At 50.2% G+C, this 15,780-nt stretch overlaps 1 protein-coding gene across 5 annotated transcripts in view; it reads right to left on the bottom strand.

The window, feature by feature from the left end:
• Positions 1-15,780, bottom strand: part of BCL9 (BCL9 transcription coactivator) — a 59,280-nt gene that overhangs the window by 28,736 nt on the left and 14,764 nt on the right. Inside the window, exon 1 of one of the 5 annotated variants that reach the window (XM_082055884.1) lies at positions 2,092-2,110. The exons of 3 other annotated variants lie outside the window; for them this stretch is intronic. The gene's annotated coding sequence lies outside the window, so the exon portion shown is untranslated. Of the gene's footprint in view, positions 1-459; positions 547-2,091; positions 2,111-15,780 lie in introns of those variants that run through there. One more of the 5 variants, XM_082055885.1, reaches the window with a different exon arrangement.

Below are 15,780 nucleotides of genomic sequence, written 5' to 3'. Positions count from 1 at the left end.
CCTTTGCAGTCGGCCAGGGCACAGACTCCCTCTTATGCACACACACAGAGAACTCCCCTCTCCTCTACCTAGCAGAAACACTTCCAAATAAACAAATTTCCCCTGCCTTGTCAGATACTGCTCTTCTCCACAATCCCTATACACAAGACCCCCTCCCATATTCTTAGAATCCCACAAGCTCCTCTTGCACAACTATCCCACATAGAAGCTCAACACTGCATACTTAGCTTCCCTGAACTATCTACGTTCTTTCCAGCTCTGGGCCCCTACAATTCCCTTTATACCCACAAGCGCCACCTCCCTCGTGCTAAAAGCACTTCCTACCCCATTTTCTGGCTCCCAGCACTTCCCCACTCCCCACCCCCACAATCCCACTCCCATCACTCAAGTCCCAGCTCCTCACATCTTCTCATTCCTACATACATCCTTTAGTGTATCAACTTATTCTCCCCATCATACCTCATACTCCATATTTCTTCATCCACCTTTCCACATCCCTTCCTGCAGACAACAATATTTCCATTCTTCTTGCTGTCCCTTCCTCACAGGGAATCCCAGATGATCTTATGTCCCACGTACCATCTCCCATCCCCACGCTCCATGCTTCACCTCGTACTCCACTCCCTACATCCCTACTGTAGACATTTTTGCCCCAGCCCCTCACTTCAGATCCACTGCAGAGTCCACACCCCCAGCTCTCACCCAACTTACACCAGCTTTTTTCTCTTCGGACAACCCACACCCCTAAACCCAACAGCCTAGCCCCAGTGTTGCATCCCCTAATATCTTATGTCCCAGTCCCTCACTGGGATTAAAAACTCATAACGACCTCTCTAATCCACCCAACTCCATCCTCTCCATTGAGCACAGCCCATAGGGCAACCTAAGCACATCAGCGCATCTCAGCACAGAACGCTCCATGCACCTACTCGTACATTGCGGCCCCCAGAGCTTCTCAGTGCTGCAACCCACAGCACCCCGCACAGTACAGCCACCTGGGCATTCCCTGCACCCCAGAGCACCCCACACAGAAGCCCTAGGGCATCCCCGACATCACAGGGCATCCTACATGCCCCTCCATGCGGCACAACCTTCTGGAGCATCCCCTGCAAGCCAGAGCACCCCATACATCCCTCCATATAGCACAGTGCCCAGGGCATCCCCTGCACCACAGTACAGTGCAAAGCACCCCGCATACCCCTCCACGCAACACGACCTTCCCGTGAGCACCACGTTACCCCACACGGCCCCCCACAGAGCACAGCCCCGGGCATCCCCGCACCCCAATATCCCTCCAGAGAACACAGTCCCCAAGACACCCCTGCACCCCAACATCCCTCCACAGAGCGCAGCCCTCCGGACACCCCCAGCAGCACACAGCACCCCTCACCGCTGGGTTCGGGGCAGCCCCCGCGCACTCCCGCACGCCAGGGCACCCGCACGGCACTCCACGGAGCGCAGCCCCGGGGCACCCCACGCACCTCGGAGCATCTCCACCCCCTTCCGCGCCGCACACCCCCGGGGCACCCCACAGCCCTGCACGCAGCGGAGCCCCCGGGGCACGCCACGGAGCCGAGCAGAGCCCCGAGCGCCCCGGCGCCACCAGCGGAGCCGCCAGAGAGCCACCGCCGTCCCGGGGGCAGCGCTCCCCTCAGCCGGCAGCGGCAGTCCCACCCCGCGGCGCCCGGGCCTCCCCCAACTCTCAAACTTTGGGCGGGTGGCGGCGGCCGGTGCCGGTGGTCGCCCGGTGCCCGCCGCGCCGCCTCCCCCACACTCACCGCTGGGTCGTGGGGGAGGGGCGGGGGCCGAGGCTCCTCTCAGCCCCGGGCGGGAGGGGGCGGCGCAGCCTCTCCCCCCGGCGACGGCGGGTCCTTCCCCCTCCCGCAAACACACACAGGCTCCATTGTCCGCCAGCGCCTCCCCCCCCCTCTTTCCCGCACACATGGTACCGCCCATCGCAGCCCCTCTCGCCCGCTCCCCCCGCGCGCTCCCTCCCCCCCTTTTCCCCACACCGCTGCCCCCCCCCTCGCCCCCCACCGCCTCGCCTCCCCCCTCCCGCCGCGTCCCGCAACCCGGAGCGAGGAATGGTACCGCCCGTCGCGCGCGCCCCGCCCCAGGAATGGTACTGTCCCCTACTCACTCCGCCGGCGGGACCGCCTCTTACACCCCGTTCCGGGCAGTGGTCTCGCCCGGCCCCTCGCCCCGCCCCTCCCCAGCGAGAGGGCGGAGACTGCATCCCTCTCCCCCCCTTTCCCCCCCCCCCCCCCCCCCCCCCCCCCCCCCCACCCCGCACACGCTCTCCTCCCGCCTTCGCCTACACAGTGGTAGCAGCCGGGCTCTTAAAGGCACAGGCCCGCCACGGCGAGCGCCCCGCGGGAAGCACCACCCACCCTTCCCTCCCCTCGTCCCCGCTCTCCGCGGCACCGCCCCCTCCATTAACATAGCCTGTCCCCCGCCTCGGGGCGGCCCCACCCCCTCCTCCCCTTTAAAGAGACCGCGCGCCCAGGGCGCTTCGTAAAGGGGCCGCCCCTTGCCGCGCAACATTCCCCCTCCCAACTCCCCTCCGCGAAGTCGAGCGCAGAGAGTAACCCCCACCCCCTGCACCCCGCTCCCCGGGCGGGACCGCGCCGCGGCCGCGTGCCCCGGTGCCCGCAGCCGCAGGGGAGGCGCCCGGGGAGGGGCCGGCGCGGGTCCCTGTCAGCGCGGGAACCGGCGCCCCCCCCGGCGGCGCACGAGCACCTCGCGCTCCCCTGAGGCGGCGCGCGGGTCCCGCCCCCTAACGGCACCCCTAACGGAAACAGCGCGGGCCCCGGGGTGATGGGGACGGGGGGTGCCCGCCGCCAAGCCCTGAGGCCTCGCGCGGCCCCCGAGGGACGCGCACGCCGGCGCCGGGGGGGCTGCGGGAGAGCGGCCGCCCGGCCCAGAACCGGTGCCCCGCCAGCCGTCCTCAGCACCGTCCTGCCCGCAGCCACCGCGGCTGCCTGGGCGGCTTGCGCCATGGCACCTTTGCTGGGCACTGCCTCAACTCGGCGGCAGGCGCCAGCTGCCCGTGGAGGGGCTGCTACACACTGGGAAGCCGAGGCGGGCGCTGGGCATCGCAGCCAGCCACGGGCACAGCCGTCATCCCGAAAGGGGCACGGCCCAGAGGTACCGGCTGGTGGGTAGGCAGCACCTGGAGCAACTCGCTTGCTCGGCCCGCTGACAGCAAGCATGGAATTTCCCTTCCGTATATCTGAAGAAGGAAGGAGACGGATGGCCATCGTTAGGAAGAATAGCAGGAGAGAACTTGTGGAGGAGAAGCACGTTTCTCCTACCTGGTGGCTGAGCAACTTGACTCTGCCCACCAGCTGCCAGCGAGTTGATGGAGCCACTCTGAGGGCCTCTTCTGATGGGAGAAAGCACTGGGTTAAGCAGCAGCTTGCAAATAAACAGGGAGGAACCAGGCAGTAATCACAAACAGACACAACCTATCAACTCCTAAATATGCTCGAGGGCCCTATCCTGAACAAATGCTCCATGTTTGGGGGATTAAACATCAATGTAGTTTGAAAACAGCTGGCAGTTATGAGCTTTGAAGATGTGTAGCAATCCCCCCGCCCTTTTCAGTTTGCAACTTACTCTGTGAAAAGAGCGCCTTCAACATCCACTAATACTCCTTCACCTCCACAAAATATTCTTAAAACCGGCAATCTCGTGAGTTGTGAGGAAGAGCCTTCCAAACCAGCGGTGGCACCCAGATGCACAGAACCACTGCAGCCCAACGAGAGAAAGCAGACTGATCATTTTTGCATATCCGCGATGCCTGAATAACCTGTTTTGCCAATACAACTGAAGTGAATAGAAATGCAGAGTTATGTTCTCGCTCTATCCTCAAACGACCCACTCTTTACCTTGTCCAACTCCCACTTTTAAACAACCCAAGTCTTTGGAAGAAGACCCTTTCAGCACTGAGCATTCACACTGGGCGTCACCCTGGCAGATAAAACCACCTCCTCTCTGCTCAGCCCTCAAGGGGCTTTTCCTCTTTTTGTCTTGCTCTGCTTCCCTTGTCCATTCCCACTTGGTAACTTCGTTAAAGAACTCTTTACAACTTCCTGAGCACTCCAACAGTAGCTAATTCACACCTCTTACCCTAGATAGATACTCTTTCCTTGAGGGGGATACTTCTTAACAGCGTGTTTCAGCCCCTCCTGATTTGCAAATCAGATCTCACTGGACTGACTTTCAGCCCACTGATGCCTCTTGCTTCCGTCCCTCTTGTTACTTTTTTTTCAGACAAGTCCTTCAATCTAAAAGTTCCCAGGATCCAAGACCCAGTGGTGGAAACCACTGGCTTCTGGCCAGTCCTTCCAACTGACCTACCAGAACTAGCCCTACCTGGACCTTCCCACTGATCACAACAGGATGTCCTATAAAGGTGAAGTGTTGGTGAAACCTGACTGATCAGCTCCACTTGAACCACCACTTTTGTTGGCATCGGTTCAGGCCGCTTATTTACCTGACATATAAACCTTCTCTATTTTCACATTGATATGGGTCTTTTTTAACGTAACACCAATGATTCCTCCTCTCCTTTACATGTCCCACACCAGAGGACAAAGCCCAGGAAAGGTTGCAACAGCAGTACACAGCAGACCAACCAGGCAGCAAAACATAGTGTAATGAACAGATACATCTCGTGGTGTTTTATACAGAAGGCCCAGTCCCGCTCTCACCGACATCAGGGACCCATTGTGGTTTGCTTAAAAGAAAGTTTGTTTCCCCTGGGCAGTAGAAGCTGGGATTTTTCTAAGGAGCCTAAGGAAGACTGGCACCCAACTTCCGTTTCCTGAAGGTACTTTTGAAAATCTTACCCTATGCTTCAATCCGGACATATGCAACAGCAGCGATAAAATATGAAGTGTTAGCTGACTTCCTTTTTTGTTCTTTTCCCTCCTCTGACCTGGTACTTGGCTGCCTCATCCCTTGCGGAGTTAGACTAGAGAAAAGGAGCATAAAATCCTACTAGTTCGCAGATGCTGTGGTTCCTCCAACTCCCCTCCCATCCCCCCGACCCCATCCCCCCACATTTCAAACAGTTATAAATGACTGTGCAACTCTGCAGGCAGCGGTCTCAAATAACCACACCAAGCCTCTCCCCTCCAACGGCTTTATGTCTCTTCCTTCCTCTCTTTGGGGCTCCGGATAGCAACTATCAAGGTGTTCTGCTTCACTCTCGAGAGTTAAGTTGCTACTTCACCCACCACCTTTGGGAATCTGCCACAGTAAACTGCCATGAGCAGTGAATTCCCCAAGCGGGGATTCTCTGCTGAGAAATCCCTCCTGCTGTCCTCGAAGGGTTTTACCATGGGAACTGACAACAACAGGCTTCCAAATGATCTTAACTGTGATGACAGGTTGTAAGGCAGGATTTCAGGTAACGGAGCCCCAGACCACAGGACCAACACTGCCAACCTCAAGAGCATTGGGGCCTTGCCCTCCCTCGGCCCAGCTCATAAAAGCTGCCCTAGAGAAGCCAGCTGTCTCGGCTCTTTAGAGCACTCCAGCAAATCCAAGAACATCTTGGAAACATTACAGCTCTCGCCACACTGCAGTTTCCTCATGATTCCCTGGCTGCAGCAGGCATAGAAGATCAAGCCTTTCTATTCAAAAGCAAGGTCCTCTTCCACTAGCACCATCCAAGCCTAAGGAAAGTTGCTACAGGAGCTCCAGTTCTGCAGAGCAGACAGATCAGACGAGATAGGCCAGCCAGCAAAACACATTTGCTTACACTTTCTATATATGGTTCATAGCGTGGTACATCCCAATCACGGCTTTTATTCTCTTTAAGGGCCCAGCCCTGCAAACACTTAATTTTACATGTGTAAGTAGAGTCTCACTGAAACACAATGGAGCTGCTCATGCAAATAACGTTAAGAGCATGTAGGGCTGTGGCTCCGTTTCACTATTCCATCAGTAGCAGGCCCACTTTAAGAGGATCCTGCCGCGCTCTCTCACAGTTATTAACGCTCGCTTGTACCAGTTAAACCATTTATGTAGCTACACTCATAGGTGAGCTGTTTAAACAATGCAACTTTTTTTTAAAAACCTTACTAACAGGAAGAAATCCTTAGCACCAGACCAGCTCCCATGCAGATTTCATCCCCACAAGCAGCTGAACTGGCACAACTGGAGGAGGTGGAAACATCTGAGGAAGAGGAACTTTTGAAGATGGGATTGAGGGCAGGCGAAATGGCGACACGGAGCCTCAGCATGTGAAGGCTGGAGGCATTGCTCTCTTCTGAAGATACGCCCTGCTCCTGACCATCCATTCTGAAGCTGAGCCTCTTCCCTAACCACAGTCGTTCCACATGAAACAAGTTTCACCTCAAATGCAACAGCAGATTGAGCCTTTTCAGTCATTCATGCTTAAAAACATTCCCTCGAGAAAATCTGTACCAGGAAGAAGGATCTGCCAACAGTCACCATACCCAGGATCAGGGATGTGTGCTCCTCCTTGCAGGTAAAGGATGTAGTCCCTACTCGCATCTGTAGCCAGTACACCACTGCTCCTGCAGCCAAAGGATTCCTCGCTATTAGCTTTGACATGGCATGTTTGGGCCATGCGAAGTGTTTTTTTCGGTTTGTGGACTATTTTATCTCCAGCAACTCTCTGCTGAAATGGCTTCACATATTTCCTGTCTGCTGAGGGAAGATTTCCCTCTTTCAGTGTGATTATAACCTTCCAGCATGGAAGCTCCACTAACTCCTTAAGAGCTTTGCTCTCTGTACTGCCTCCCGACTTCTGCATTCATGTACACCTGCGCAAAGGGGGTGTAAAATGCTATCACTGTTGGAGGTGAAGAACACACATCATTAAGAGGATGTTTTGCTTTGTTTGTTTGCTTTAGGTTTGGGGATTTTTGCCTTCTTTTTGCTCTGGCGTAAATGATCAGAGGAGCTGCAAGATGAGACATCAGGCTCTATGAAATATTTTTCGTATGAGCTTTGAGTTTTACATGGCTGCGTGCTCTAATGAGCCTTCTCGAAAGGAAACAACCCATTTCTGTAAGGAATCCAGGTGATTACAGTTCGCATACCACCATGATCTCTCTGCATGGGCAGAGGGGAGCTGCCTTCATGAATCTTACTGCGGGATGAAGTCTAAAGCTAGAAAATGTGAAAGGGATAGGAAAGGACCACAGGGAAGGGTAGTTTAACATCCACTATTAAATTGGAAAAAAAAAAAACTTCTTTCAGAAAGTCTTTTATTTATTGTAAACTATTCCTAAAAGATTAGGAAATCAGGCCTGGGGGAGGGGAAAAGCTTGTTGTGGCTTTCTTTCTTGTTCAGTGTCTTTTGGTATTAAACATTACCGTGAGTCTTCCCAGTTTTGCCAAATCTCAGTCCTGCAAACAGCAGAGAACATTCGTAACTTGGTTCAGGTGAACAGTCCCTCTGCACGGGGGCTTTTGTGGGACTTCAAAGACTCACAGAGAAGGAAAATGCGTATGTATCCATATCAATGTCTGTATCCGCATATGCAGACACACACACATCCTCCCCCAAAATACACATACACACACCCCTATGGTCTGTCCCCACTGCTGGCATAAGACCCCCTGTAGCTCACCTATTCGGATTAGTACTGCCTCAATGGCTGCACAGTGCACAGAGCTCTGTGAGGAAGGAGACTGGCTGATGGATCTGACCAGCACTGTGTGCACAACATAACCCTATGGAAACATTAGTCAGACCATGGCAAATTCTGTTGGGCACAAAAGGCCTTGCTCTCACTTTTCCTGTCTACACTGAAAAGAGATAAACGCTTGATCTTGTGCTTTCCTATTAGTGCATGCACATCCAAACAATCTGAGCCTTAACCAAGTTTGGTCTGGAGCATGGAATTGAGCCTATGGTTAAAATACTCTTCTGGATCTCCAGAGAGCCTTCTAGTTGAGCTGCCTCCCTTCAAGACATTATCCCACGTCAAAACTCTGATGCGACATACAAATCCCACATATTATAACATTCCAAATGCAGGAAGCTTTTGGCCTATTTAGAAAGTCATCTCTTAAGGCAATAAACAGGTATGAGGCAAATACCATGCAGCCATAGAGATAAATGTTCAGCTTTACCTCCTATGATTAAAAAAAAAAAAAAAGAGAAGGAGGAGGAGAGAAGAGATACTGAATGAGAAGGGAAATCAGGTAAACAGAATCTGGGGAAACATATGTTCATGCAACACATGTAAAATATGAATTCATACTAAACAAAGGTGAGAAATTTTGACATACAGCAGACTCCAAAATCAATGTTTGCCCAGGCACACTGCTCCCATTACACCAACCCCATGTTTTACAAGGAACTGCTGACACTGAATGCTGTGGTGCCACCAGGAGATTTTGACTGTGCAATCACCTGACTCTTGAGCCTTTCAAGCCATTACTTTACACTCTGTATGTGTATGACTATCAGCTACTTCAGTGAGAAAAGACACATCAGCAGCCCAGAAAATTGCCATTCTCACCCCTGCTTCCACCCAGCCACCTGCTGAACCTAGTCAAAGACAGCAAGCCCTCTTGCACAGCCACACAGCTACATTCTCTGTAATGCCTGCCCCACCACATTGGGGCACACACGTGTGGACTTCTGTGGTGTAAAACCAACCAAAGAAAACTCCATTCCCAAAGGAGTGTTTCTGAGAAAGCCATGACCAGCTGAAGAAAGCACCTTTCATTAGAAGCATCATTCTCATGGAATAAATAGAAGGAGACTAAGTCTGTCCTTGGACAGACAGAAAAAAGTCATCTGCTACCAACATATACACCAGCCCTCTGAGCATAACAGGCTTTTTGTGTCTTCCAGTGCTGCTCCTCCAGCATCCAGCTGCTCAGGGTGCCCATGTGCTGTGCGACAGGGCAGCAGCGCAGCCGGGTAACACTCAAGGACTACAGCTGCCCCTACATTCAGCACACAGATGTTTGAAGGTAAAATTTTGCTCATGTCTCTCCTGCAAGGCTACAATAAAATAAAAATAACTTCAGCATGGTTTCCCCTCTAGATTGCACACAAAGAAGAAACCAAGCCCCCACTGTACTGCAGACTGGCCCATTAAAGCGAATGGTTAAATTCTTGCTATGAAAAAGTAGGCGTTGTTGTCTGTTTTGTGAGGCAGGAATCAATACTCCCGCCTCCCCTCCTTCTGTTATTTCACCTTGAGATACTCATGCTCAGATAGATGAGATCTGAATCTTACTCACTGTTACTGTAACTTCTCTCTCTCCAGCATTTCACAGGGTCACAGATGTTCTTGGAGTCCTAACCTGCCTGTAATTTACCACTCAGCTCCCTAAACTGAACACCACTGGTGACTGAAGTAGTGACTGATTTTCCTTCCAAATCACACCACTGCGGCTATTTCTAACTATTTATCTGCACCCTCTATCTCATCATTTTGCTCCCTGTGTCCTCCAATAACAACTCTCTCTCTGCCACAGCCTCTTTCTTCTCTGGACCCCTATAATTCACTCCCTGGTGCTAGCCTCTTCCACACCGCAGCCCTCTCATATAAATGATGTTTTATTGTGAAATGCCCCTTCTGCTCTCTGTCCCCCTTTATTCTAACTGTGGGGGGTAGCATGGTTAAGTCTACGAACTTGGGGCTGGCGGGGCAAGGGGGGAAGAACCTGAATGACTGATGCTCAGCCCAGGCAAGCCTGAAGCAACACTGGCTGGGGAGAGATAGGCAGGGCAAGACAAGGTAGCACTGTACCTCAACAGCCGCTCCTTCGACCAGGTTTCCCTTTGGCGGTTCAGACTCAGGGGCCTGGACCGATTCCCGCAGATCAGGTAGCAATAGTGCCAGGCTGGCTGGGCTGTTCTGACGAGTCCTCTTGGATGCGGCTCTGTCTACTATCGTGCCTGCCTCTGTCACCTACGGATTAGACAACTGCAATATGCTCTGTTTGGCACCACGCTTTAAATCCATTCATAAATGGAAGGCAGTGCAGAACTCAGCGCTCTGTTAGATAAGCCGTCTCTCTCACCCACGATCATTCTCACAATCGAGCTCCATTTTTATGCCATCTCTGACCACTGGTTTCCAGACAGATTTTAGCATGCTCCTGTTGACCTCTAGCACTTCATATACCAGAACACTTCCTATCTGAGAAATCACCTCTTCTGTTTCCCATAAGCTGTAGAAAAGACACCAGGTATTCTCACACAGGTACCTAAGAGAGTAGACTTGAGGGCTGTTCAGTCTTTAATTTGCCATTGTTTGCTGGTGACAGTCTGATGAAATTGCTTGAGTTATAATGAAGCCAGTTTTCATTATCTGTCATCTAAAAATGTCAGGGGAGCTTAGACTGAATGGATAGGTGCTACCTGTTGTTTCAAATAGCTTTTGATGAAGGAAATACATTTCAAAAGTACCAGTCACTGATTTACAGGTGTTATACAAAGATTACATAAAACAGTGAGATCCCTCCAAAGAAAACAAGATTTTCCCCCTTGCTCTTTAGTTTAGACATTGTCTTATCATCATTGTGGTGCTGACTTTTTTCTGCAGTAATCACCGTCAGCTTTCAGATCTGCAAGATCCTAGATGATGGAGGACTATACCAACAAAAACAGGAGTCTTCATTATCAGAGGGCACTCAAGAGTTTTAGCTTAGCTACATAAATGCTCCACTCTCATTCTTCTGCATTTTTACCGGTGCATTTTTATGGTGGAAACTCCAGGCCACTTCAGCAACAGATGTCATGACCAGACATACTGCTGCCCAAACATTTCGCTAGTCCCTCTCTGCTGAAGGTGTTGGCCTCTCACAGCTGAACTGCAATAACAGACTGTCTGAATGTTCCTAGTCCATCTGAGCACGAAATCTGCCAGCTTCTTTTAAATCATATTTGTTTCTTCCCTAGCACGAATACATCTGCTTACAATACCTGCCTCGCAGGTCCTGAGAGACACCTAGGACAGCATGTTTTTCTGTCTATATCCTTATATTTCAGAGCACCCATTTAACAGGTGAGATGGTGCTGTGTAGGGGACCTGCCTTGGTAGTGTTACACTGATGGAATACACTCCCTGTGCCTTGGCTTGCTTACAAGATGGGCTGATCCTACAAACAACCTGTACCTTTTGCCTGTCCTTTCTGTCAAACCAAGACAAAACAAATGCCAGCAGTCCAGCCAGCATGAAAGGAATGCAGGTCATACTCTGGCCACAGTGTCTTTAAGAACCACTTGCATTTTTGGTAATTGCTTTTATACAAGTATCCAGCACCAAAGACTGTAGCACGAAATCTCTTGTAAACATTTAAATGCTGAAGCACAGGTACCTTCCACATAAGAATCGGATAACAAAGATTTCTGCTGCTTTGTCCAGTTAACACAACATCAGTCTGCCAGGTCCCATGCAGGTCAGCTGGCTTCCTCACCCAGGTCCCTGTGTCGCCCATGTGCAGACACTGCAGTGTCCCCCATGGTGTCCCAGCTCTTGGTGGTGTACGTGATGTTGAAAACTCAGATGTGATGGTAATGAGGAAGGAGAGAAGGACTGAGCCTTAGAATGGTGGGCTCTGAAGTCACAGATGTGGGGAATAAATAACAGTTGTTCTGAGACCCTATCATTTCCACATCTTGTTTCCATTAGGACAATGCTCCCCAGGCACTTACTTGAACCATCCTTACAAAGCATCTCCCAAAGAAAAGGGTTTATGTTCCTGGCAAAACATTCCAAAAAAACATGTCCCCAGCTCCTTGCTGCCATAAGCAAGCACAACTCCAATGATTTCAATAAAGCTGCACTTTCTGTGGCCCTTAGGCTATTAACACTACAGTAAACGAAGGCAAATACTGTAAGCCAGATGCTTTAAGGTCTGAATCCAAGTCTTCAATGCCTTACACATATGATACACAAAAAGATGGCTGAACCCACACCTTCACCCGCCTGTCACAGAGGTCCTTCTCCCACCAGCAGACCATGGACCCCAGGGCCTCATCCTGAGGTAGAGCGATGGCTGGTGGGCTGCAGCCCCCTCCTCATGGGCACTTCCCCTTGAAAAGCAGCGGTACTGCACTCCTCCGGGCTCTGTGCTGCATCGGTCCTCGCAGCCTGCCTGCTGAGTCCTCTGACCTCTCCAAAAAGAAACCCCACACCTCACTTTAATGGCCACAAGCATGAGTTTGAGCAATAAAATGCTGATAGGAAAATCAAATGACCTTACAGTTTCAGCTGCTTACCACTCCAGTTTCTTCACTTCCCCATCATGCAGCTTGTTCTTCCCTTCTATTTAAAACATCTAAACAAACACCACTCATTCCAAGCAAGGGATAGCTCGAGGCTGCTGCCAGGCTAGGTTTGGGATCCACTGGCACATGCTGAAAACAGACCCACAGCTCAGTCAGACGACAGCGTACATCCTGGAGTAAGAAGGCTGTAATGCTGGGTAGTTGCTCAGGTCTGAGTGAACACAGTCAAAGAATAGTCTGTCCAGTTTCAAAAGTGGTTCCTGAAGGCCAGCAGTACGGGACCTTGGCTTGATAGTCTGGGGAACATACTGCACACAGATCCAATGAGTAGTGTTGAAAATCCATAGGCAAAGGAAATGTTTTAAAACAGAGGAGGAAAATCTACTTGAAATCAATACTGTGACGGTCTCTAAAAGGGAACACTTTGCAAAAAAGGGCACATGTGCCACACATAAATCTTTAATGATATCTTGTAGTTCTAAGAGAGCCTTTCTGGAAAAAAAAAAATACCCAAGCACTGTAACACACCTGGTAATCATTCTCACATGGCAAAATATGATTTTCACACCTGGTAAATGAAATGACTCTGCTGCATCCTGAGGCCAGGGTTAGGGCTAAGGTGAGCTGTTAATGCAAGGTTAGAGACCACATAACAGTTCTTCAGGGAGAACCTTTCAGATGCTCTTTTCATGTACAGCAGCGCACAGTGATCAGAAGGCACTGGTGGCACATACTGAAGTCGCTGTCAGGGACAGTGGTTCTCACTGTGCAGTTGCCAGTTGTTAGCTTGGGTTAAGGTAGCCGGCTCACACGCCAGTGCTCCTCAGACTTAGGACAAGGCTTGCTCTCTTGTAAGAGCAATCCCGGATTCTTTCATCTCCCTCCTGGCATGCCTTGTGCAGCACACTGGGGTTAACCACTCACTCTCTCAGACAAAGAGCAAAGCTACAGAGCCGAGACAACAAACTTTTCGACCACATACAGGTAAAACCTCTGAGACATTAGAAGAAATGCATGCGGTGAAAAATCAAGGAAAATACCGATCACAGGCCGTGCTGGTGTGAGCCCAATGGCACACAGAATCTGTCCTGTATCAGCATACAAGGCTGCTAGATCCAGGGACAACGGCTATGCAATTTGCCAGTCACTCAGGAACAAGAGAGAAGTGAGACCTGCAGAAAGCCAGCAGGCCCGGAGGTACGGATATTTACAACAAAAAATCTGAGTGGAATCAGCAAGAGGAAGATGTACGGAGAAATACGCTACATGCTTTAGCACCAAACAAGATATGTGGCTTAACAAGATGCTTTAGAATATCTGGCTCCATAAATTAGACTGCGATTCCCAGTTATTTAGCTCCCAGCTCCTGCTGATTTCTGTGGATAAAGGGGATGTTTGTCACTCCCAAGATCAGACGCCAGATCGAATGCTTTTCAAGAAGTACACAGATGAGTATGTTCCTAGGGAAGAACGAGCAAGAACTAAGCCTTCAAATGAGCACAAGGAGAACCTCCTGCCCACAGACAGGAAAGTGGTAACCTCCTTCACTTCCTTTGTGGCTTTAACCTAAACCACAACTCCTCCCTTTGGGTTAGGAGTCTCTTCCACTCATTCAGATGTTTGTCAGCTTCTCTCTCTCTAGTACCCAGCATCCATCACTGCCACATAGGAAAAATAAGTTCTCTTTCTCTTTTCTCCTCTCCCACACCCTTTTTGCAGTTTCTTTCCTAAACAAGAATGGCTTCGATGCATGGCAAAGCAAGTCTAAACTACAGCTCTTCAGGCACAGGCACAGAAATTAGCAATTGCAACATGAGGGAGCAGGGAGAACGGAGACATTGGCACACAGGCTACACCAACATTTGGGAACGCTGGCAGCGAGGAAACATTGCTGCCAGCGGGAAGAGTGATGCCAAACCAACTCACAGGGCTTTTCCATGAGTGCGAGCCTTCCTTCCCAGCCTGGGGTGCGACATCCCTCCTTCTACCCCAGAGAGCTTCAGGGCACGGACAAGGTGCTGAAAGTGGGGCATAAGGGGGAAAGTGCAGGGAACAGCTGTGCTGCTGTGGAGGAGGCCCCTTTGCCCATGCATGAGGAGAGAACAGGTCCCTTCATCCTTAGTGTGGGGCATCAACTAGAGAGAGGCAGCAACTCCCCCCTCACTGACATCCCATTGTCTGCTGAAGGGAGTGAATGTGAGAGACAGCAGCTTCCACCCAAAACCCTCCTGCTCCAAAGGCTTAACCTTATGATACCCAGGTGATATTGGGGTTTTTTTTTAGAAAAAGCTGCGCCTTATGAAAAATGTAAGCAGTACTGCACAGGCATTTTTTCCTACCTGACAGCTACTTATACCAGGTAGGCAGAGAGGTACTCGCTGGGTGATCTCTCCCACTGCAGCGCACCAGGCAGCCACACACTGGGTTGAGTGACGTAGTTGCTCCCTTGTCACATCCCACTCCCAGGACAGTTTGGAACTATGTGAAAGGGTGAAAGGGAATGCTTTTTATTCCAAATCATTGTCCTATTTCTGATCAGGGTAAAAAAAAAAAAAAAAAAAAAAAAGTAGTTTTCAAAACTTACACCTAGGAACTATGACCAAATGGATTAAATGCAACTTTCTTTTTTACCTTCTTGAAGCACTTCATTTTGACAGATTCAAAACTTTTCTCTGTTTTTTTTTTTTTTCAAGATGGGACATGAAACTGGAACTAACTTTTCCTGAAAATACCAATAGTTTTGGCAAATCAGCAATTTTCTAAGAAAAATGTATCACTGGAGAAAAATACTAACAAAACCTAGTTCTATTATTTCCTCCCAGCACTGCACAAGAATATGCCTCTGTGGTGTAATTCAGCCTTAAGTTTCATAGCAACTCTGATTCAGACATATTGCACACACAGATATTAGAATATGCCTTTGACATCATGATAGCAATGCAAAATAGTGTATATACAACATGGCCAAGCAATGCTGCTATGGAAACCCTTGCTTTGATTTCCCATATATGGGGTGTTTAAATTCTTATCCTTAATAGTGCTTTAACAGAATTTGGTGTATTTTATTTCCTTGCTCTAGTCATCTCCCTCCTTCTGGACTCTCCCCCTTGGAAAAGAAAGATGTTTTTGTGGGTGAAGCATTAGGCAATGAGATCTGCACTGCATTCCTGGTGCTGCCATACACACTAGCTCCATGAGCTACAGCAAGAGAAGCAACTGATTTGTGCCTCAGTTTCTGCAGCTGTAAAATGGAATTAAGCTGATGCCTTCCTTTGGCTGTGACTCAAATGTGCTTTGAAATCTTTTGCGACAGCCAGAAGATACATGCATCCTTATTCCTATTTGTTACTTTCCGTAGGCGAGGAGTTACTGTCCTCTACAGACCTATGCTGATGATCTCTCTATATTGAAGAACCAAATCAGGAAGTACAGTCGCCCACTCATGTAGCGAAGAGATAAGTAATAAAGCGGCGCACTTGCCAACTTCTAAGGAGGTGGTTTCTTAAAAAGACATAGGAAGCTTTCGTGTTTTGAAGCTG

Source organism: Streptopelia decaocto (genome assembly GCF_964273445.1).
Source record: "Streptopelia decaocto genome assembly, chromosome: 1".
Classification (NCBI taxonomy): Eukaryota; Metazoa; Chordata; class Aves; order Columbiformes; family Columbidae; genus Streptopelia; species Streptopelia decaocto.
The sequence above is the reverse complement of the archived record's forward strand: the minus strand, read 5'-3'. Positions and strand labels throughout refer to the sequence as shown.